Here is a 23531-nt window from a genome sequence, read left to right as displayed (position 1 = left end):
CTGTCAGAGTCCACCGCCAAAGACGTCTGCCGCTCTGTCACCCATGAAGAGTAAAGAGATTCGTTAGTTTACTCTGCTGGAAAGGGATGCTGGGAGCTGCTGGTGGTCATCTGACCAGGAGTGTAATTCACGCTTCCTGTCACTGTCAAGTTAAAGTTAATATGGGCTCTGATGTGGCCATTCAAACACCACGAAGTTTTCACTGACCTTACAGAGAGACAGCCTCAGCCCCGGGCCAGGCGCATGGCAGCCTATCCAGCCCCAGCCAGTAAAGGGAGCCACGGAATTGGGATCTGGTCGTTAATCAAGCAGCCTTTGAGCTTCCCCAAAAATAAGACACAGGCAGGGAGGCTAAAGCTCCTCAGACTGGTAACATCGCCGACTTCATGTGTCCTGAACCATTTCCTTCCTTGAGCGAAGGCCAATCAGCCTCCACCTCTGTGTTCTCGTGTGTACAAGGCAGGGCTAACGCATCCCAGACCATGTGACAGAATCTCTGTATAAAAGTCTGAGATTTTTAATGCATTTCTCCTTCAGGGTTGCTGCCCTGTATGTTTTCAGCATCCGGCACCAAGTGGCAGCAGAAGCACTTTTCCAACACCTTTTCCATATTTGACAATTTGAAGTACTGTAATATATTCTCCAAACCTTATAACTTGATGACTTTTCAGAAAGCATGTAATTATTTTTTCAAAATAAAAATCGCTTATTTTTCTGGTTACAAAATTAATGAATATACCTGACACAATTATAAATTTGCCAAAATAGATAAAGGAGATGATCCCTGCAATCTCACAACACAGATATGGCACTGCTCACATGGTGAGGAATATCCATCTGAGAGTACTTATGTCCAAAGATCCTTAGATTTGTGTTCCACAAAGATAACACTGCATATGCTAATTGTATCAGCCTGATTAACATAATATTATAATTTCTCATTGATTGGGGTCTCCCTCTCTACACACACACACACACACACACACACACACACACACACTTTGTATACATACATCCCTTCCATAATTGTAATTGTCTATAGAACTTTTTTGGGGCGATATACTAAAGTTTATTTAACCAGTCCTCTTTGATGAAGCATTCAATATGGCTTCTAATTTCTTGCTATAATAAACATAAACTATACATTTTTCTTTCCCCCCTTTGAGACAGGGTCTCACTGGGTTGCCGAGGCTGGAGTGCAGTGGTATGATCACGGTTCACTGCGGCTTGGATCTCCCGGGTTTACACAATCTTCCCACCTCAGCCTCCAAAGTACTGGGACTACAGGCACACGCCACTGCATTGCTAAGTTTTTAAAAGTTTAGTTTTTGTAGAGATGGGGTCTCACTGTGTTGCCCAGGTTGGTCTCGAACTCCTGGGCTCAAGCGATTCTTCTGCCCCTGCCTCCCAAAGCTCTGCGATTACAGCTGTGAGCCACCGTGCCTGACTGATGATACATATCTCTGCACATATATTCATGGACACTTGACCCTTGAACAACATTGGGTGGAACTGCTGGAGTCCACTCATATGTGGATCTTCTTCCTCCTCTGCCACCCCTGAGACTGCAGGAAAACCTGTCTTCTCCTCCTGAGCCCACTCAACGTGAGGACGGGGATGAAGGCCTCTGTGGTGGTCCATTTCCATTTAATAAAATGTAAATGTATTGTATTTTATGATTTTCATAACATTTTCTGTCTCTAGCTTAGTTTACTGTATGAATACAGCATGTAATACATGTAACAAACACAATGTGTGTCAGTGACTGTATTATTGCTTATGCTTCTGGTTAACAGGAGGCTATCAGTAGCAAAGTTTGGGGCAATCAAAAGTTATATGTGGATTTTTGACTGCATGAGAGGGTTGGTACCACTAACCTCTGCTTTTTTACAAGGGTCAACTATGCATTTATTTGATTTTTTCAAGACTGCATACATGTAATCTAAAAAACATTGTGTAGACTTTATCATTCTTGGTGCTGGGGTTCAGGGGTAGACAAGAAACATACATTTTATATTTCCTTAACGTAAATGTGTAGACATGGAATTCCTCTCTGAATGGCTATGCTTACTTTGGAAATGTCACACACACACACACACACACACACACACACACACACACACACACACGAATAATCCTCATATTTGCTAAGGAAGAAAATCCCAGCACTCACGGCAACCCGATGGAGCTGGAGGACATGCTGCTGAGTGAAATAGGCCAGGCACAGAAAGGCAAACGCCGCGTGGCCTCACTTATTTGTGGAACTAGAAAAACCCAGATTCCTACAGAGTAGAAGAGTGGGCAGCAGGGCCCAGGGAAAGCAGGATGGGGAGATGCTGATCAAAGGACATAAATTCAAGTCACAGGATGGGCAAGTTCTGGGGCTGCACTGTCCAGCCTGGATGGGGATGGGTGTGTTAATTTACCCGGCTGTGGTCATCACTGCACAAGGTAAACTGACATCAAACCATCATGTCTTACTCCTTGAGTACAAAACAGTTACGCTCAGTTCAAATTGCCAAACTGACCCACAGAAATGTTTAATATGTAAGCAGGAACCGTAACGGCCCATTTTTTCGTATCTTTGCTAACATTGGCTATTATTAATCTTTGCCAATCTGAAACAGCCAACAATGGAATCTTATTTTCATGGGCACACACAGAATTGGTGGTGAGGTTGAACGTCCTTCACTGTCTCTGCTTGTTTCTGGACGTCCCGGGGAAACACCTGTTCTGGCCGTCGTCCAGCCATGTTCGCGTATGAAGCATTTTCCGTTGGTTACGAAGAGCAACTCCTCACCATGTGCTGTGAGCCCTTTATTTTTAATTTCCTCTTAAATCTAATTTTGATTTAGAAAGGAATTCCTTATGTTATTTAAATAAAATATAAATGTAAAAATATAAAATGTAAAGAATAGCCTTTTTTCTTTTTGGCCTTTTGGGTGCTTTTTTTTTTTTTTTTTAAATCATGTTCAAAACATCCAACCAGTTCTGAGATGATACAAATGGTCACCAAAATCATCTTTTGCAATTCTTATGGCTTTATTTTCTTAAGTCTAAGCTTTTAGTCTCCATGGAATTTAATAAGATAAGGTATTGTGAGTTCGATGTCACTTTTTTCCAAATAGCTATCCCTGTGTCCCAGTTAATACCAATAGTCATTACTTTAGCAAGAGTGTAAAGAATTTTTCAAAGTAGCTCAGCGCTACAGAGTCCCAACTGAACATGACACCTCGGTGAACTTTTAATTTCTGAAGCAATTTGGAGTAAGACGTGGTTGGGTGTTCATGCTGATCCTTCATGTGGCCTTTAATTCATGTCGCTTTGTAACCAGGTGAGATCCAAAAGGCCCGCACGCTATCTCAGAAAAAAGCCTCGCTTATCACAAGTCTTTTGTGCAGTTGAGCATCTCTGGCAACTGGAGGGGTGGGTTTTATGTACGAATTTGTGCTTTTCCAGTCTCCTTAGTTCAACTCAATGGTGATTGAAATGCTTCTGAAGTAACCTGCGATTTATTTCACAATTTCTGAAGAGACGGCTGCTGCTAACCAGGTGCATGTAATTTGCGATGCAGGAAGCAACAAAGCCTGAGCTTGCGTCGGCGCCAGCAGCCCCACATGCACCGCAAACACTCATGTTCATGTCTCTGCAAAGCACTTTGCTGCCTGAAGTGCCAAGAGACACCCTTTCCCACATTCCAGAACTCTTTTCAGGATTTCTGCGCATGTTCATTTGAAAGTGTTTATTGAACTACTGCTACAAACCAGTGGCCTGGCTGGGACATAAAAGAGAATGAGACCCAGAAGAGGCAGCCGCTGACCCCAAGGACTCAGCAGTGGGCAGGGCAGTGATCTCCTGACCAGGGTGCAGATGCTGGGATGGAGCCAGGCTCAGAAGAGACTCAGAGAGCACCCCCAAAAGAGCAGGCCCCCACCGAGCAGGAGGCGAGGGACGGGAGGGCACCCTGAACTCAGCAGGCCCTCACTGAGCAGGGAAATGAGGTTGTTGGCTGCTCCCTGGCAGCCCCTGCACAATTGCCCTTCTCCCAGGCACAGCTGCCATGCGAGCCTCTGTCACTCAGGGCACTGGGGACTCCGATTTTAAGTGCTGGGCCCCTGCCAGTTAGAAAGTAAACTCTTTCAGGGCCTGGAACGAGTTTTCCCATCTGTATATGACAAAGACCTCCAGGGACCTGGTTAAAAATGATGATGGGGGTTACCGTTCTTACAAGAAGAGACTGAATATGACACGTTAGTGTACACAGCAGCACGCATGGTGGCTCAGTGAACGAGTGAAGGAAGCGGGAAGAGGAAATTCGCCATGAGGAGAGGGCTCAGCGGCCAGAAGCTGCCTCGGTCTGAATCCCAGCCAGGTATTTAGTCTCCCTGCCTGTTTCTCCACCTCTCAGTTAAGGGATGCCAGGCATACGTGCTGTGTGGGGCAGCTGTGCCAGGGGCATGACTTAGCAAAGATGTGGCTGTTAGGCCTATGCCTGGCACAGAGAAGGTGACTTAGCAAGGATGCTCTCAGGCCTGTGCCTAGCACGGAGCTGGTGACGTAGCAAAGATGTGGCCCTCAGACCTGTGCCTGGCACAGAGCCGGTACTGCATGGACATGAGCTAAAATGTGCGAAGGCAGGAGGGCTCAGGCTGATGGCAGCGGGTGTCCCCACGAGACCGACGTGCCACAGTCTAGTGGGGCTCAGGGAAGAACCGGCCTCATCTCCTTACTTAGGTGTGCATTTCATGGTCTTGTAGCTATAGAAACTACACCTTTTTGGGAAAGAAATTGAATTTTTTCATTTTAATTCAAAAAGAAGCTTTATCCATAGCCCAATGTCAGCCCAAGGGAACACATGCTTTGGTGGATCCTACAGGGCTAACACTGAGCTAGAAGTGATTGAATTTTTTAACAACTCGGAGGCCAAAGGACAGGGAAGTGTGAGTGTTGAACCGGCCGACCACACTGCCCTGAAGAGGACGGTGCAGACTCCTCAGGGAAGAGAATCAGGATTTGAAAGAACCTGGGGAAATCAAGGAAATGCCAGAAACTACGTAAGAAAAGAGTGAAAAAGCGAGAATGGAAATAGAATAAAAGCAAAACGTGACTTTCCAAAAATGAGGGTGATGAAAGCATAGAGGAAGATGGAGCCTGTTCCCGCCCAACCCATGTGTGCAGGACAGACAGGTGAGGCCAGATGCACGCGGGGTGGACAGGTGGACAGGTGAGGCCAGGTGTGCGCAGGACAGACAGGCGAGGCCAGGTGCGTGTGGCAGGGACAGGTGAGGTCAGGTGTGCGCAGGACAGACAGGCGAAGTCAGGTGCGTGTGGCAGGGACAGGTGAGGTCAGGTGTGCGCAGGACAGACAGGCGAAGTCAGGTGCGTGTGGCAGGGACAGGTGAGGTCAGGTGTGCACAGGACAGACAGGTGAGGCCAGGTGCACGTGGGGTGGACAGGTGGACAGGTGAGGCCAGGTGCACGTGGGGTGGACAGGTGAGGCCACTTGTGTGCAGGAAAGACAGGTGAGGTCAGGTGTGTGCAGGACGGACAGCTGAAGTCGAGTGTGTGTGGGATGGACAGGTGAGGTCAGGTGTGCGCAGGACTGACAGGCAAAGTCAGGCATACATATGAGGGACAAGTGAGGCCAGGTGTGCACCTGCATCCAGATATCTTGAGACGGGTCACTTCAGCAGGAGCACAGCAACTCCTCTCTGAAGAAACGTGCAGGTCAGGTCTCGGGGCAGCTGTCTGATTCAGCGGCTACTAAGAGGGACCAAGCCTGAGGGTGTACGGCAGCCAAAGGCCCTGGGGGACACTGCCCTGGGGGAGGCTGCGTCTGCACAGGGGTGCATGAACTCCATCAGCTGATTTGGGGCTCCTCCCTGAGACAGACAAGGTAGGTGCAGCTTGGCCGAGGAGATGCAGGCTCCAGGCCTCCCCCTGGGCACACTTCCATGCCTATGTTTGGGTTCTGCGTGGAGCTTGAGTCTTACATCACAAAGGTGAAAAAGATTAAGAAGCTGTGCTGGACCAAGAATACCCGAGCTGGCAATATTATATTATCTTGGGAGGAGACAGGAGGGAACTGGACTCAGATCCACCGACCCCCATCCCGGCAGGGCCCTCCCCGCAGGCCCTCGGGGCACACTGGGTTCTGACAGGCTGGGGTGTTACCCTCTGCCTCCCAGCTTCACCTTTCCTGGGATATGAAGACCTGTGCATTAAGCAGCCCCCTCCTGGCTGGCCCCAAACACCTCTGCTGCCCTAACCCTACAGCTGCACACCACTGACCTGCAGGCGCCAGGCAGGGACAGATGCTGTGGGGCTGGGCCCCGGGGACTTCCTCTCGCTGGGACGCACACGCCTGTCTGGAAGCTCCGCACAGAAGTGGCAGCCGCCTCACTGCCCTATTCTAATTGAAGCAGCCAGGGACCACGCACAGTAGCTGACACTGTGGTTCTGTGGGAGCCTGTGGCCCCTTGGTGCACTTGGTTAATTGCATGGTATGATTACAAATCAGTTCCTATTCCTTCAGAACCACGTCTGCACAAGGGGCCACGACGAATCCTTCGATTTGGGCCCCGCTCTGAGGCCATTTCCTACCCTTGCACATTTCGCTTTCACGGCCAAATATGCTTGCAGTAACAAGAACAACTCCACCTGCTGACCACACATCCCACCGGGCTCAGAGTGAGGGTCCTGTCAACCCTGGGAGCCGGCGTGTCCCCACCATCCACCGACCACACATCCCACCAGGCTCAGAGTGAGGGTCCTGTCAACCCTGGGAGCCAGCGCGTCCCCACCATCCACCGACCACACATCCCACCAGGCTCAAAGTGAGGGTCTCAGCAGCCTTGGGAGTTGGCGTGTCCCCGCCACCCGGCTGCCCACCGCCACCTGGCTCCCCCTTCCTCAGCAGGAGGAGAGCAGCTTCTGAAAGGGAGCGTCTTCCTCTGAAAGCGCCTCAATTGTACCAGCAAGGCCTCTAGCACCGTCGGAGCTCTGAGTTCTGAAGCGCAGGTCGGCCCAGCTTCCAGGCTGATTCATTGCTGCCAGCAGGCGGGCACAGAGGCCACGCGGTGGGGTGCTTTTCAAAGAAGCTCCTCTCTCCACAGGCCCTGTGGCTGATGCTCTGTGAGGGACTGTGGTGCACGGGAGCTCACAGAGTGAGAAGAAAAGGCACAGAGACCTGGTTTGTCTCCCGGGAGGTGGCTCATGGCTATGAGACAGCGCATCCCGGGCCCTTCACCCACAGCTGGGCTTCAAGGACTCTTTCTGAATTTACTGCCTCATTCTGATTCCTTTCATGGCTGATGTCTGTCTTATTTGAGAAACACTGAGCCCAAATGTAGGAGGTGGGGGCTCAGTTCTCATGCCATGGAGAGGTGATGTTAAGAATCTAATTTCCTAGAGATGAACAGTGCCTCAGTGGCATTCTCCCCAGTGACCATCTGCTGTCAGTGAGGACAGCGCTCCGGCTGTGGTTGTGGGCTTGGGATCCCACTTATGAAACAGGCGAATCATGGAAGACGAAGTGCCAGGCCATGTGGCACCAGCGTCCCACGCACGGCTGTTTTCCTAAGTGGCCTCTGCTTGGACCGATTCGGACTGCAGTTGTGACATTAGGTGCCTCGGTGACCTGCAGGGATTTCCACCGTCCAGTCTCCACTTTATGCATTTTGATAATGCAAAGTAAAACTAACAAAGTCAAGAAGGATGAATAATTACAGAATCGAAACAAATCAGAGATGAACTTGGGGTTCAAATCTTTAACTCTGCCACACAGTTACATCACCGGAAGGGTTTTTAATTTTCAGAGAATCATAAAGCACAGCCCAAACAAATCCACCTGAATGCCCTTTGTTAAGTAAATTGGAGCAAATAGAAGCCTCAGAACTCCTGCTGCTTTCCGAATGACTCTGGTGACCTTTTGTGCAATTATCCTACAGAGAAAGCAAAATCGGCTCTGGTCCAAGAACAAAAGTCGGCCTTGTAATCAGGGAGCTGCCTCCCTGCTGAGGTCACTGGACCCACGCGTGTGTGTTTGGGGGACTGTGTGGGACCACCCTGGGACAGGGAGAAGGCCCCACCTCTACCACACAGCCCTCTGTAAACCTAACCTAACCTCCAACACAGCCCTCTGCAAACCTAACCTCCACCACACAGCACTCTGCAAACCTAACCTCCACCACACAGCCCTCTGCAAACCTAACCTAACCTCCACCACACAGCCCTCTGCAAACCTAACCTAACCTCCACCACACAGCCCTCTGCAAACACCCCACCCTTGGGCTTAAACCTCAGGTTGCATTTTGTGACCTATTGGGTTACAATAAAGAGAAATAAATGACTATTCTATAGGGATAACTTTTCTCAGAGAATGCCCATTACACTAATTCCATGTGTCCGGCGCTTCACGTGCTGTGGAGAGCATTCTCCGCGCGTGTACACATGTGGCAGCGGGCAGCAGGGTAGATCCGTGCATTGAACCTGACCTTCCTTGCAGGCTACGTTTGTGTGTGAGGAGAAGACACGGGAAAGGCACGTCCCTGAGGTGGAGAGGTCACCACGGTGCACTGACTAAGCTCCTAGCTGGTGGACGCCCCATGGATGTGGAAGGACTTCACTGATGGTCCAGATTGGAACCCCCTGCAAGAGGAAGTGAGGTGAGGGTAGAGAGAGCGCCGCTGTGGCCGCCTCACCGGTGAAATGATCTCACTGAATGTTGACAAAAACCACATCTCGGTGAAGGGAACGATCGCCCACTGCCCTCTCTGTGGGCAGACGTGTCGACAGAAACACAAACCTGACCCCGAATTTGGGTCTCCGCAGACGCGTCTCTGCGTGCAGCACCCCCGTCCCTGTCGGGCAGAAAGCCCAGGAGACGCACGTGGCACCCGGCTCTGCGTCTGGCGCTTCCCAACCTGTGGCCACGGTCCCGGCGCGGCGCCTCCGGAAAGGCCGGCCCGTCAGCGGCTGCGCGCTGCGCTCAGCTCCCGACACCGTCCCGGGGGCAGGTCCGGGCTGCGCACGCGTGGTGGCGGCGTCTCGCCTTGAGGCAGGTCCGGGCTGCGCACACGTGGTGGCGGCGTCTCTCCTCGCGGCAGGTCCGGGCTGCGCACGCGTGGTGGCGGCGTCTCTCCTCGAGGCAGGTCCCGGCTGCGCACGCGTGGTGGCGGCGTCTCGCCTCGAGGCAGGTCCGGGCTGCGCACGCGTGGTGGCGGCGTCTCGCCTTGCCGCAGGTCTGGGCTGCGCACGCGTGGTGGCCGCGTCTCTCCCCGAGGGGCGTGGCTTTCTCCAGCACAGAGTCTTGCTGTTTAGTCAGTCACTCAAGCAAACGGTAGCAAAAGCAAATGCTCCAACGGTCAAACCAAATGAGACCCCTAGAGACGCCCCCGCCCCACATGCTGACGCCTCCCCAGCCATGGAGATCTCGTGGAAATCACTCTCACGAACGAAGTCTCAGTGCTCCAGAAGAAACAATAGGAGGAACATGGATTTGTTCATAAAGGACGGCTAAACTATGAACGAAACTGTCATCTTGCATACATGGCCATGTAGGGGAGCACATAACCCCGCATCCTTTCACTGACACATTTAATAACACACTCAGAGTGCCCTGTACGGATCTTTAAACGGAACCCCTAAGATTTCACAAAGAAGAATGAAACACAGCTGAAGGAATTCTGGCATTGAAATGAATTTTGATTTGGTTGTATCTAACCCCATGTTCACTTGGGAAAATGTACTGCCTCTCTTGCAGTACAATAAATAAGAGTTTAATGATGAAACACTGGAAATATATCACAATTTTCTCTCTCTCTGATCTTCCTCTAACCCACGCCATCCATGTCCAACTTATTGAAAAGCATTAAGATAACTGGTTTTGAATCATCGGACAGGTCACTCCGGAGAGTGGCTTAAAGTCTCTGCACTTTCACGAAGTGCTCCTGGCATCTAGCAGGCAGCAGCCAGGGATGCTCCTAAAATCCTGCAGTGTACAGGACGGTGCCCACGCAGAGGAATTACCCAGCCTGGATGTCAGGAGAGCTGAGGGTGAGAAGCACTGCTGTGGAGGGGACCCACATGACATTCGTCTTCCCCATACCAGGAGAGGGAGGAGTGAGGGCAGGACGGTGTCTGCTTTGCTCGCTTGCAGAGCCGGCCCTCGATAAGTGTTGGAAGCACATTAAACAGTGTCCTAGTGTTGGCACCACGGCGACTGGCGTCCTAGTGTTGGCACTACAGTGATCAGTGTCCTAGTGTTGGCACTACAGTGACCAGCGTCCTAGCGTTGGGCGCCACAGTGACCAGCGTCCTAGCGTTGGGCGCCACAGTGACCGGCGTCCTAGTGTTGGGCGCCACAGTGACCAGCGTCCTAGCATTGGGTGCTATGGTGACCAACGTCCTAGCATTGGTGCCCTGGTGACCAGCATCCTAGTGTTGGGCACCATGGTGACCGGCATCCTAGTGTTAGCACCACAGTGACCGGTGTCCTATAATTGGGTGCCATGGTGACCAGTGTCCTAGTGTTGGCACCACAGTGACCAGCATCCTAGTGTTGGCGCCACGGTGACTGGTGTCTTAGTGTTGGTGCCATAGTGACCAGCATCCCAGCTGGTCTCTCTGCCTAGACTTTCTCCCTGGAGAATCCGTCTGCGCCATGAAAGTCTGTTCCTGTCATGGATCCTTAACGCCCTTTGCTGCCTCCCTACTACTTAGAGTGCTGGTTCTCACAGAGCAGCCCTGGGACCAGCAGCCTCGACTTCCCCTGGAAATTCTCAGTTGTGGCCCCCCAAGCCCTGCCCAAGAACCCCTGAATCAAGAGGTGTGGGGTGGGCCCAGAATTCTGCTTCCACAAGCCCCCGGGTGACTGAGGCTCACTGAAGCTGAGCACCACCGGCCACGAGAAAGCTCCAATGTAGGAAACCAGCTTCTTCCTGGCTGCCCTCATTTCTTATTCTAAAGCGAAGGCAGAAAGAAAAGTTACAGCGTCCAACTTACTTGTGTGAATCCTCTGTTCTGGCACTGGACACACAGAACCTCAGTATAACTCAGAAAGGCACCCACAGACACGGCCCAGACCCAGGTGTGCGCACGACACAGACACGGCTCGGACCAATGCTCCTGCTGACTCTCGTTCTCACAGAACCTCAGCATAACCCAGACAGATACACAGACACGACCCAGACCCAGGTGTGCGCACGACACAGACACAGCTCGGACTGATGCTCCTGCTGACTCTCGTTCTCACAGAACCTCAGCATAATCCAGACAGATACACAGACACGACCCAGACCCAGGTGTGCGCACAACACAGACACGGCTCGGACTGATGTTCCTGCTGACTCTCGTTCTCACAGAACCTCAGTATAACTCAGATACACAGACACGACCCAGACCCAGGTGTGCGCACGACACAGACACAGCTCGGACCGATGCTCCTGCTGACTCTCGTTCTCACAGAACCTCAGTATAACTCAGACAGATACACACACACGGCCCAGACCCAGGTGTGCGCACGACACAGACATGGCTCGGACTGATGCTCCTGCTGACTCTCGTTCTCACAGAACCTCAGTATAACTCAGACAGATACACAGACACGGCCCAGACCCAGGTGTGCGCACGACACAGACACAGCTCGGACCGATGCTCCTCCTGACTCTCATTCTCACAGAACCTCAGTATAACTCAGAAAGGCACCCACAGACACGGCCGAGACCCAGGTGTGCGCACGACACAGACACAGCTCGGACTGATGCTCCTGCTGACTCTCGTTCTCACAGAACCTCAGCATAACCCAGACAGATACACAGACACGACCCAGACCCAGGTGTGCGCACGACACAGACACGGCTCGGACTGATGCTCCTGCTGACTCTCGTTCTCACAGAACCTCAGCATAATCCAGACAGATACACAGACACGACCCAGACCCAGGTGTGCGCACGACACAGACACGGCTCGGACTGATGCTCCTTCTGACTCTCGTTCTCTCGGAAGGAAGGAGGGCAGCAGGGAAGAGGATTTTAACATATGCCAGGTGCAATTAAGTGGCCTTTCCTATTTGGTAATTAATATTTATTCATGAAACACTTTGAATAAAATTGTAAAAAATGCCACTACCCTGAAGGTTTTGGGAAATCGGCAGCCGTGAGTCCTGCCGGAGGGCTGCTGGGACAGTTTCCAGCTGCAGAAATGACGAGTGACAGCGGCACATGCCTGGGAGGGAGGAGGAGGCCTGCAGGTGAGGCCCAGGTCCCAGAGCTGCCCCCAGCCACCCACCCCATCACCTGGCAGGTGCCTGAGCAGTGTGGGCCTCAGTCCCCCCACCCGCGCAGACAGCAGGCTGCACCACTGAGTTGACCTGCAGCATTGAAATGCCCAGTCTATGTTCGTAAGAAACTCTTTCCTGTTCTCCCTGGCTCCCTTTTCAGAGCAAAGTGGCATATTGAAAAGGGCCCTGCGCTCTGTCACTGGTCTGTGTGATGCCGGTCGCTGGTCTGTGTGACGCCGGACTCTCTGGGGCCCAGCTTCCTCATCCTGACACGCAAAACAGTCAAGCTCACTTCCGGGGTGAGTGGACATTCCATGATGCCCATAGAATACAGGAGAAATGCACAAATATCCACTTCCCCTCTCAAGTGGCAATGACGTGTGAGCTCAAAGCCCTGGCCACAATTCTGTTCTTCCAGCTCAGCCCTAAGATGTCCTGTTAGCAATGATTTATTAACCTCAAATTTCAACATCCAGTTTCATTACCATCAAATTTAAGAAAACATAAAAGATCTTTAAATTCCTTCTTTTCCAATCAAGTCCTGGGAAGTGAGAGGGTAATAGAGTTCTGCAGAAGAGATTTCCAATTACAGAAGCCACAAACCACCACTGCATATTAATCCCGCAGTGACTGGGTAGCAATGCTCTGGGCACAGCACCAGCCTGAGTCATCCTGCCTTTCTGTCCATCGCCCATGCCTGGAGTCCAGGAGCCATGCCTGACTTCTGCCAAGCGGCAACTGCTCGGAGCCTCTGCCCTGGCGCAAATGCCATCCGTGTGGATACAGCACCAGCCAGGTCCAAGTCAGGAAAGGAAAGGAGCGAGTCACTAGAGATAGAGGCCGAAGGAAAGGCTTACGGCTAAGGCGAGCATCCGTTTAGTTCCACTCAATGCCTGTCTGAGGACCGCTGACCAGGTGCTGGCACTGTTACTGTGTACAGGATGGAGGCAAAAGACATGTCTTACTCCCTTCCTTGAGGAACGACACGTGCATCTGGGAGGCAAGAAACATGCAGGATGGTTTATAAAAGCAATGACAGTGCCTCAGCCAAGGCTGCTTCCGATGACAATTACTGCAATCATATTACATGAATGGTATTAGAAGTGGCTGACACGTAAAACACTATCCATGGTGTAAAGCGCTGTTCTAGGCACCTAACACACAGATGAACTTATTCAAATACTATCCATGGTGTAAAGCGCTATTGTAGGCACCTAACACACAGATGAACTTATTCACTCCCTACAGCAGTCCTGTGTGGTGCGTTACTCATCTTTTATGCCCGTTTTAATGATGTAGAAACGGAGGAATGGAATAGCAGATTTCAGGAACTTGCCCCAGGCCAGGCAGTGGTAACTGTCAGAGCCTGGGTGCCGAGTCCGGCTCCTACATACACCAGCAAAACAGAAAAAAAGAAAGCAAGAGTGGAGGGGTTGTCTGGGCTGATCCCAGGAGCAGGTGCCTTCAGATGGCTTCTAATCCTCGTTGGACGTGACAGCTCCCCGTGCTCCCTGTAGCAACCAGAGGGTGATAAAAGACAGCTTTTTTCTTTTTTAAAATTGATTTTTCAGCATTTTATTTTAAGCAAAGGAAACACAAATAAATATGTGACTTATTACTTAAGTATAGATGGTTTAAATAGAAGATAAAGGAGAGTGGAATGCCCCAACCTATTTTATGTTCATTTGCCACCTCACTATTTTGAAAGCACGAATGGTAAGATAAACAGTGAGAAGTCCTGGACGGTGTTAAGATGGTGGCTATATAAATCCTCAGACTGTGGCAGCTGCCTCTGCACGCCCCGGGACAGCGTCTTTCCACCAGGCTTGTGCTTTGCGCCTCCAAGTGTCTATCGTGGATCCACGAGAGCCTCAGAGAACCAAGGCATTTTCCTACATCACTGCTGTGTGCTTTGCACAGATACAAAATGTTAAAAGAGTTCAGAAGCTACAGAACTTGGCGGGGCTAGGATAATTTGGAAAAGGCTTTCCAAGAGCCTAGAGATTTGGACAGGGCTCGCGAGGTGGGTGCGATTTAGATGTGAGAACGGAGTTTCATGCATTCCACCGAAAAGAATGTAGCAGGATGAGACATCCTGTAAGATATGGGCACTTCTAGAATTTACACTGGAGGCCAAATGAAGTAGACAGGGAAACATGGGGAAAGAATTTTTGGTGCAAAACCAACTCCGAGGGCCCGAATTGTGGCCCCCAAATTCTTACGTTGAAGCCCTAACCCCCGGGACCTCAGAATGTGACTGCATTTGAAGACAGGGTTTTTAAAGAGGTGATTAAGGTAAAATGAGGTCACTGATGCAACAGGACTGGGGTCTTTACAGGAAGGGGTGACAGGACACAGACACACACACAGAGGTAAGACCATGTAAGGTCACAGCAAGAAGATGGCATCTGACAGCCAAGGGGAGGCCTCAGGGGAGTCCAGCCCTGCCCACCTCACCATCTGGGACTGCTGGCTTCAGGACTGTGAGAGAATAAATGTGGAAACCACAACATCTGGGGTAATTTGTAATGACAGCCCCAGCAGAGGAACACCAAACTTGAAAGCTTTGATCAAAAGCTATCTGTTATGTTATAACATAGAACTGTGGGATTCCAATGTGGATTTAGGGTTCTACGTTCTCTGCGGTACTGTAAGCTCCATGCAGGAAGGGGCTCTGTGTGCAGGAACTAGCTCGGTGTCTACCAGTGTCCCATGCCAGGCACCGGGCGTCACGTGCACAGAGCTCAGGGTGACGCCTAGTATGTGTGGAGGACAGGAAGGGACAATCAGCTGTGGATGCTGTATTACAGGAAGAGGCCACCTGGAGCCATCGGAGTCAATTTGACCTTTGTGCTGGGAAAGCATCAGAAATAGATGGTTCCAGGCTAAGCAAAAGTTTACCTAAATGCTGCAAAGATGACTTGGATTTCAAACCAGCACGGGCTGTTGCGGCTGTATTTCTGGAGTCAGCAGATAACGAATTATTAGATCACCAGCTAATGAGATAACTCTGTAGCATACCACGTGCTTTATGCCAAAAATAAAAATAAAAAATTGATATACGGCACCAAAAGGACAAAAAGACTCATAAACATCTTAATCACCCTGAAAGATTTGCCTTTATCCATTTTTAATTATTAATCCTCCCAAAATAGGCCCACATTTAATAAACGGAGGTCAGACTTGATGGTATATTCTACAAATATTTACTGTGATAATCCTCTGTGTATTTCCACATTTTTCACAGAGCACAGCGTAGGGGAGAGCTTTGCCCACAGCTCCCCATGTGGCCACAAAACTTACACATACATACATGCACACACACACATACACACACATACACACATATGCACATGCACATAGACACATAACACACAGATATACACACATGCACACATGCATACATACATGCATACACACATGCGTGCACACACATACACACATGAACATGCACACATACATACAGACATGAACACACACAGACATGTACACACATACATATGCACATGCACACATACACACAGATATACACAGACATATGCACATGCACATCCATACACACATATGCACACACATACATGCACAGATGCACACACACATGCATACACACACAGATATATGCACACACACATACATATGCGTGCACATATGCACACACATGTGCACACACAAATACACATGCATACACACACAGACCTACACACATACAATCGGCACTCAACGCAACAGCAACACAGGAGGCCGCCGTGATAGGAACGCACATTAAAATGTGAAAGTGGAGTTAACCCCCAAAATAAAACCAGACAGTCCCCATCTGGGGACTGAGGAGGTAGGTGAATTCTGGTGGCAGAGCCGGTGCTGGCTCCATGCGAGGCACTGAAGATCATCCAGAACAACTTAGCTTGTTTGGGTATCTGACTTCTCTGCCCCCTCTTCTCTCTCACCAGTTTATATATGATTTATGTCTAGACACAGGCTAAATAACTTGCTATTTGTGATAAAATCTTGATATTTAATCCAAATACACTGTAAATACACAACAGAGTGATTTTCTGAACTGCAGTGAAGAACGTTCCGCAATAGGGAACCATTTTAAATGAGACACTCATTAAACACTCTTTGTTACAAAACTAAGAGGTAGCATAGTTTCCATGCATAGCAACCACAATTACCTTCCAAAATGCTTTTTCTTAGCAACGTGTGAGTTATGCCTTTCCTGACATTTTAGAACGGTGAGAGCAGCTCTAGAGGGGAGGTGACCACGATCCCACTGTCCTCTGCGGCTCCCAGTAGGGTGTGCCTGGACTTTTGGGATTCCAGCTGCTCCACAGGCATGTGCTGGGGCGGGGAATTATGAATGAGGCTCTGACAGGAGGGTGTGCTAATTCTGTGTGCTGGTTGGTCTGTGGATTTTCCCAGAGAGACAGGAACAAGTTTTCAGCAGATTCTTAAAAGGTTTGGGATGAAAAGGAGAATCCAAAAGAATCTTCTTTAGGCATTGATTCCTCGAGAAAGCTTTTGAGTTGCATGTTTTGTGTCATGTCACCTATGGTGACTCCTATGAAGTCACCAGGCAATGGTCAAAATTCTTGCCTTTTGATTCAACGGCCAACCCCCATTCCTAAGAGAAACTATTTCTCAAAAGACGATCTGCGGTTCCTAAATCATACTGGCCGCTGGGGTCTGTGGTCACTGCGTGTGTGTTGGAGGGGGTTGCCATGTAAATGTTAACACTGTTATTTACATGGCATTTCTCGAATCTCTCAATAACTCACTTCACCACACACACCCTTATTCCATTTTTCTTATTCAGAGCAAACGTGCTGCAGGGACCTGAGACAGAAGGCCTAGCCTCCAGGATGATGCCTGCTCTCCGTCCTTGTGGGGCGCAGGCACCTCCTGCCACTTCCCAGCTCACCTCCTGTCCTGCCCCTTTCTTCTGCACCAAGTGAATTCTGCCAGCGCTCCACGCCACTGGGTTCCCCTGCTCTGTTCCTGTGCCCTGTACTCTGCTCTGCCCGGGGTGCCTCTGCCCCATCCCTCCCCTCACACCTCTGCCTTGTCCCAGGTCAGCCCGTTCATCCCCAAAGCCTCAGCTCAGGACGACCAACTCCAGGAACGCCTCCTGGGCTGCCCCTCCTTCAGACGGGGACCCATGTCTGTTCTTGCTGCCCTGAGGACACAGTGCACTTGATTCTCTCACAACATGCCCTTGCAGAGTGACAGTTCTCTGGGTGTGCAGCCCCTCCAGCCTGGGAATTCCTAAAGAACAGGAGACGTGTCTCATGCACCTTTATCTCCAGTCCTTAGCACTGGATATGGTACAAATGGGTGATAAATGTTTATTTTATGAAGGAATAAACAAATGCATGAATATTGACAGTACAGAAAGCAGCACATTACAATTCATTTTTAAAATGGAGGCCAAAGGAGAGAAAGAATAAAGAAAATAGGAAACTTTTCAACTTGTAAAAACTTAATGAATCCCCAGCACAGGGTCTGGCCTTTGGGTGCACAGTGACATAACATAAGGCAGACCCGCCCCTGCCAGCTGCGGTTCATGGGATGGCACGTCTGTGGCAGAAGCCAGGCTGGGCGGTGCCACAACGGGAGGTTTTGCAAGGACGATGGACATCTGGGCAATTTCTCCACAAAGAGTCGTGAAGCTACAGTTACGTGGCTTCTGCCATTGCCTGTTTTTCCTCCTGGGCAGGCATTTATTCTGGGGAGTTAAGAGAGAGGTGACACTGTATTTACATCTGAGCTGCAGCCCCCCAGGGCCCCGGCATGCGACGGGGCACGGCTCTGGTCCCCCACGTGCCTTCTCGCAGGCTCCCCCTCCTCATGGGCCTCAGAGCTCCCAGGAAATTTAGAAATTTAGTGGTCTGGGCTGCAGCGACTCCATCTACTGGGACCTGAGATTGATTGTGCTTGGCTCGGCACACCTGGATGCTTGGTTCTGGAGACAGGTCAATGCCATTAATAGCTAGAGGACATCCAGGTAGCAGCTTTTAGTGGTGTAGCAAGAATTATTGTACCTGGGCAAGCAAAATTCCCGAAGCCATCCCCACAGATTCTGCAGGACCTGCCATCCTGGACCCAGGAGGGCACCTGCTCACTAACTGCACTTCCTCCTTCATTAGGAGCGAGCCCTGCGGATTCCAGTGGGCTCCATCTGCCCCTTCCACCTCCATGGTTGGAGAGGAGAGCCAGGGGAGACGCAGGACTCCAAGTGTCTGCCTGCTCCCCTGTGCCTGTTTCCCAGTATCTGGGGACCCTGGACCACCTGCAGCCTCGGTGCAGAGACCCCCACACTCAGCACCTGAGCCACATATCCCCAGAGCTCGAGGCTCTGAGTGAGGGGTTCCTAAGGAGTGTCTGCCAGACGCATGTGTGGACTGGGTAGAAGTGACCACACAGGTCCCAACACACCCCTCGACTTCCCCAAACTGCAGATGGCTTTGTCCTGACTGCAAGCCTCTGACCTCCCACTTCATAGAGCATTTACTTGATAAAACTATGTCCTTGCAGGGTTTCTCTCTGGTCATCTCAGATGTAAATCTTCTGCTGGACTCTTCCTAGCTGTACCCATCTTTGAGGGCCGGGTAGCCATCCGTGTCAATACAGGCATGGGGGGGGGGCCTGTACCCAGTCTCTGGGGAGGGTGGGAGCCTCGCAGCTCTTCCAAGTTTTAAAACTACCCCCTGCCATGAAGATAAGAGAGTTTGCTCTTCCTCTGGGAAAGGCCGATCGGCAAACGCAGAGCCCCGGGAGCCTCGTCCACTCAGACGGAAATGCACAGCATCGCCTCTCTCTCCAGCTCTGAGAAGCCCTCCCGTCCTTCGTTCAAGGGGAGGTGAACTCTGGCTGAGTCCGGGGCTGTCTCCCCTGCTGCAAGTCTTAAGCGGAGACTTAAGTCTTGCGGGTTGAGCTTCGCCCAGAGCAATTTTCACTTTGACACAATGCATTTATGTCACTGACAGAACCACTGGAGAGGTGGTGCGCCGGCCCCTGTCGCAAAGATGAGGGAATGAAGTTGAGAGACGCTGTCCTCCCAGCCCCAGTCCTCCAGGGAAAATGTGTCTGCTTCGCTGTCCCTCATGCCCTTCCCATGACCGGCACCCATCTCCCTCTTACAGCGGCGCCCTTTCACCAGAATCCGGGGTTCCTGAAGGTCGGGGTGGAGGAAGCCCCCAGGCCTGCGAGGTCACTGCAGCACACACCCCTCATCTCCTGCTTGGCAGCCCTTGGCGTTCAGGAGAACGATCCCACTCTGAGTCTGGGTTCTCTCACCCCAGCTCTGTTCCCACCTGGACCACAGGGCACCCCTCCTCTGGGGGCAGCTGGCTTCAAGGCCACCTGAGGCAAAACTCACAGCTGGGATCCAGCCCTGGGGCACCGTCCGCCCCTCCCCTCTGTACAGGGCTCCTTGATGCAACGTGTCATCCAGCGGGAGGAGGCAGGGGAGACAGGGATTCGGGAGGGAAGGGAGGTGGGGCCGAGAGCTGTGTTATCCCAGACATGGGGTCTCCACCTGAAGGAGGTGGGGGTGAGGAAGACGCCCTTGGGGCTCCATGAGGATCAGTGAGGGGTCCCCCCCAGTGCACCTGACAGAGGGTGAGGGGCTGGGAGGCACCCTGACTCTTACTGTGCCATGGCCAATAGCCTGACTGTCACTGTCAGGGAGGGATTCTCCAGCCAGCACAACCTTATGGGGAGCAGGTGGTCAGAAGGGGCCTCCCAGAAGCATGGCAGGCCAAGGCCAGGCTGGGCAGCCGGGCTCTGTCACGCCGACAGCCTCTGAGGCCTGGCTGAGTCTCCCGTGGGTCCCACACAGCAAGGCTGCACCTCAGCCATCGCAGACGAGCTGCCGGCACTTCGGGTTCTCTTTCCTTCTCTGCAGCTTCTCTCCATGTCCTGACTGTTGTCCCCACCCAGCAGCAAGGTCAAGAGGGCCAGAAATCAGAGAAGATTTGCAGATCCAGATCCTGACGTCCCCTGACAGGGCTGTGAGAAGACAGCCAGGACCAGGTTCCTCTGGAAATGCTGGGGATCCCACCGCCCCTGCGGGGAGACATGCCCCGAGCTCCTGCCACGATGGCTTTTTGTGGACAAGGCCATCACTGGGTGGTGGAGGAAACGCGTGTGGGGGATGGAGGGCTAGCGTGTGCCTCTGTGTCCTCCTGACCAGCAACGTGGAGGCAGGAGAGGCAGCCGTGGGCACGGGGGTGCTTTCGGGATGCTGCCTGTGCCGCCCGTACCTTCGTGTGAATCTCCTTTTCTTTCTCAGAAAGGAAGGCTGGCGCCTGCAGCCTGGCAGCCAGCTCCACCTGCAGATGGTTTTGTGTGGCCCACGTGGTATTTTCTTTTTATGAATTACTTGCCAACTTCTAAAAATGAGAAGATTTCAGACAGAAACCAGATTTTTGGCTTCTCTTTAAAGCTTAGAGGGTCTGGTGGTGCAGGCCTGTGTCCAGCGGTGGGGCTGAGATGTGGCTTCCTCTGCGGCTGCCCAAGGCCCTCAAACCCCCTGAGGCTACTGCCCTGAAATGAAGAACACTAGCAGGACAGAAAGACAGACAGGGAAGACGAGAAGAGAAGACAGACAGACGGGAAAGATAAGAAGAGAAGACAGACAGGGAAGATGAGCAGAGAAGACAGGGAAGACGAGAAGAGAAGATAGACAGACAGGAAGGATAAGAGAAGAGAAGACAGGGAAGATGAGAAAAGACAGACAGATGGGAAAGACGAGAAGAGAAGACAGACAGGGAAGATGAGAAGAGAAGACAGGAAAGACGAGAAGAGAAGATAGACAGACAGGAAGGATAAGAGAAGAGAAGACAGGGAAGATGAGAAAAGACAGACAGATGGGAAAGACGAGAAGAGAAGACAGATAGACAGACAGGAAAGAGAAGAGAAGACAGACAGGGAAGATGAGAAAAGAAGACAGACAGATGGGAAAGATGAGAAGACAGACAGGGAAGACGAGAAGAGAAGACAGACAGACGGGAAAGATGGGAAAGAGGAGAAGAGAAGGGAAAAGAGAAACTAGCAGTTGACTTCAAAACGTCCAACACAAATCACCAGGAGAAGACTGGAAGCCCAGGCGGTCGCGCTTAACCCCAAACCCACGGTGTCAAAGAAGTAAAGAAATGGATGCTGTTGCTTGAAACTAAGGCTTTCTCTCTTGAATTAAAAAGCAAATAGGCAGAAAATAGATTTTGGTTATTTCGGGGCTCAGCACTGCCTGCCGCTATAAAATGCTTTCAGAGAAAGCTGAGGACGGTGCTGGCATTAAGGGGAGAGATGGCCTCATGTCACTTTTCCATGGCGACTATGGCCGTGAGAGATCAGGGCTAGCCCACAGTTAATGTGGAAGCCACGGCTCACAGGGACCACACAGTGAAAGGGGAAGTGAGGACACTGATGAGTGTCCTCGCCTGAGGCTGCATGTGCACCACTCCGGCCCTTACCAAGTCTCCCAAGGGCGCTGTGACAGCGGGGCTGCCGTCCGCGTGGGACATGGGAAGATGGACGATCAAGAAGTGGCAACCTGCCTGAGGTCGTGAGCTGTAAGTGGCAGGACCTGGGTCCAAACCCAGGTCACATCCCTAAGACCCAGGATTCGACCCTTTTACCTGCCTGGCCCTGAGTGGAGCTGCCACTGTGGGGAACGCCAGGTCCCACCCATGGTTCCCCAGGACTTGCTGCCACCTCGGCTGCCCCTGCCCCTCCCCTGCCAGTGCCGAGATGGTGCTGCAGATACCTCAGAAGGCTCAGATCACACAATCAGTCCCAGCTGCACCGTTCTCCATGAATTCTCTTTCATTCTCCTAAACTTCAACCCCAGACACCGAACTTGCCGCCGTAGCAGGGAAGGGCCACTCCACCTCTGCAGCCAGCACTTTCCCGGGAGAATGCCAGGCTGAGGCAGCACAGTTAGTGCCCAGGAGAGCAGAGAAGAAACCAGCGGAAATGAAACCGCTGGAGCCGGGCTCAGGCCTGCGCTGAAGACGCTGCACGCGCACTTTTCTCTTAGAACTCGACCCACGGAGGCGGATTCGGGGAGGATCTTCTCCTCCACTGGAGTTTTCTACAAGTTTCTGACTCGCAGCTTCCTCATGGCTCAGTTACACTGTAGGGCCTTGCACGAAGGTGCTTGACATCAATTTAGTAAATGAAGAAAGCTAATAATCAGACCCAGGGGGTCTTCCATGCACCGTTTAAACTATGCAGTGAGTTAAGAATGTATCAAGTTCAATAACATATTTAACATCATTTCCCTAAAACAATGATGAGCAAGAAGAAGCTGAGGAAATGTTTATGCAATTCTCAGCACCAGATGGCTACCTACAGAGCTGTGTGTTACAGTAATTCTGAAGATAAGGGGAAAAAACTACAGAGATAAGAGTAATTTTTAAAGGCAACACATAGATTTCTGTTTATTTGTATAAAGCACTAAGAAACATAAATCCATGTCCTATACATAGAATCTGAAGTAGAGACTTTGGATGGATAAAAGCCGACTTTAAAGTTGTGTGTCGGGGAGAATTTTATTCATGAAATATCGACTGGAGAAGCAAGGTCTCCGCTGTCTTTGGGGAGTCACCCTGCCGCAGGGACCATGGTCGAGGCTACACATTTGCAGTTGGTGGTTCGACCCCTGCAGACACTGTTGCAAATCTCGCGTGGTGAGGTCCCAGGCAGTGACCACCAAGGACCATCTCAGCTGGTCAGCACCATCACTGTGAACAGCCGGGGGTTGGCCCCGGGCACAGGCCACACAAAGCTTAAAAGGAAGGGATCACAGAAGAGTTTCCGTCCCCTTCTCAGGATGAAATTTTAAGCCTGGCAACATTTTCTGTAATCACCCACTTCCCTTTTAGACACTTGGCACTGTGCTTCTCAAACACACGTGAGTGACGAGAGGGTGAAACCCTGTTCACGTGTCCGGTGGGACCAGCGCATTCCCGGGTCTCTGTTTGGATCTCCCACTCGTGTGCAGACGGCCCACGCTCTGCCTCAGGGCTCTTGTTTCCTCGTGCCTCATGGGCAACGGTGTCAGGCTACACAAGAGACTGACCATCACGATCAAACAGGAGTTTGGAAGCTACCAGAACACGGCTGCTGATCCCCATGGTGGGGCGGTGTGGTGTGTGTTTCTCGGTCTCTGAGGGCTGCAGGTGCCCTCAGGATGTGGGAGATGTGCGTATGCCCCTGGTTGAATCGGATTCCCTGTGTGCTTTTCGGG

General features: G+C 51.3%; 1 protein-coding gene and 1 long non-coding RNA gene across 10 annotated transcripts in view; both read right to left on the bottom strand.

Annotated features, from left to right (window-relative positions):
- The window catches only part of DLGAP2 (DLG associated protein 2), a 919850-nt gene that overhangs the window by 289970 nt on the left and 606349 nt on the right, over nt 1-23531 (bottom strand). The window lies entirely within an intron of this gene.
- LOC141407505 (uncharacterized) lies at nt 1046-8278 on the bottom strand. Its single transcript, XR_012416885.1, has 2 exons — nt 8184-8278; nt 1046-8125 (listed from the first exon to the last, which is right to left on the bottom strand). It is a non-coding gene; the product is annotated as an uncharacterized lncRNA (long non-coding RNA).

Source organism: Macaca fascicularis, chromosome 8, assembly GCF_037993035.2.
Source record: "Macaca fascicularis isolate 582-1 chromosome 8, T2T-MFA8v1.1".
NCBI classification, from domain to species: domain Eukaryota; kingdom Metazoa; phylum Chordata; class Mammalia; order Primates; family Cercopithecidae; genus Macaca; species Macaca fascicularis.
This window is presented reverse-complemented; position numbering and strand designations above follow the sequence as displayed.